Source organism: Atta cephalotes, assembly GCF_000143395.1.
Source record: "Atta cephalotes unplaced genomic scaffold scaffold00081, whole genome shotgun sequence".
NCBI classification, from domain to species: Eukaryota; Metazoa; Arthropoda; class Insecta; order Hymenoptera; family Formicidae; genus Atta; species Atta cephalotes.
Window position 1 is genome coordinate 148,145 of NW_012130145.1, and position 1,670 is coordinate 149,814.

The window sequence follows — 1,670 nt, forward strand, 5'->3', positions numbered from 1 at the left end:
ATACACAGTTTCTGATAGATTGAAATTCTTATTCTCTGTTCTCTATTCCCTATTCTTTTTATTGTGCTGAGCCCCTAACAGAGATTCGTAAAGTCACACATGATCGATAATTCTCTGATTGGCTGGAGTAATTCGTAATAGCTGCCATATTGAATTTACTATCAATACAGCGACTCCTGTGAACTGCTGTGGAATGAGATTAGTCAATCTCATCCTTCAATATTCTGTGAATATTTATCTATTATTTCATGTTTTGCATTGAATACATACTTTATGTACAGAATTTACATCCTTCATCATCATGCTAACGAATTGCGCCTATATCGCTATAGTAATAATACTGTTATGTAAATAACATAGATGAATGTAAATCCTGTATATATGCAACATTCAATGCAAAACATGAAATAATAGATAAATATTCACAAAATATTGAAGGATGAGTTCATTAATCTCATTTCACAGCAGTCGGCAGGAATTGATGTTGAGTATATTGATAGTAAATTCAACATAGCAATTATTACTCCAGCCAATCAGAGAAATATATCGATCACGTGACATTTTACAAATCTCTGTTATCTTATAGGATCTCTAGATTCAATCAATTATATTTAAACTCGGTAAAGAACTCCGCACAATAAAAGGAAAAGAAAACAAAGAATAAGGTTGGTATTTATTTAATCGATTCTTATTTCAAGACTGTCTTAAGCAATGTATTAAGGCGCTAATGTGGCTTTCTGATTGATTCGTAATTTCTTAAAATTATACTAAGACGGTCTTGAATTTAATAGTGTTTTCAGCCCGACCGGGTTTGCACCAATTTGGGTTAGAAAATGCTTCACTATTGGTTGATGTTACACGCTCTATCAATAGGAGAGCACGAAACATCACATAATACCGCATCGAATGAGCATAATTTCATTGAAATTGAAGATGAGGAGCGTCTTCTAGATAATTACTTAATAATTTATCTCTATATTCACGTTGTTATCCCGCCAGTTTTGTTACGTTGAAACATAAACCCCCAATACCTATGTAACGTAATGAGCGCATCGCAAACTTTGTGCAACCAATTATAAATCGTTATTTCATAAAGGTTACAATTACATTAAGACTAATTTCATAAATTTTAACATCTTTAATCATTATTTTCAATGAGAAATGCATTTAATCCTCTACTTAAATACATGATAATAAAAATACATTATAATAAAAAAAATGACAAATACAATATTAAAATGTAAAATTTATGGACTTGCTGTTGATTCCGCTTACGCTCATTGCGCTTCATGGAGATGAAGGAATTCGAAACCGCTTAACAAAAACTGTGGTACGCTCGTGATTGGTTCTGTTCTCGTTCCGCGTTCCGCTATTCCGCTGCGTGGGTTTGCACCCTAAGAATCGACTATAAATACCGACCTAAGAATTTCAATCTTTCAGGGGATCGATTATTTTCGAACAAGGTGAAAATTACAAAAGTGAGCAAATTTATTTGGGAGTTGACCAATGAAATTATTAATATTCTAGTAAATTCGCTTACTTTTGTAATTTTCATCTTGTTTCAAGATACAGAATCGATTCCCAGACTGTGTATTCCATAATACATGATTTCTGATAGGTTGAAATTCTTAAGGCTTGAGCACAATAAGCACAGGCAATAAGCACAGGCA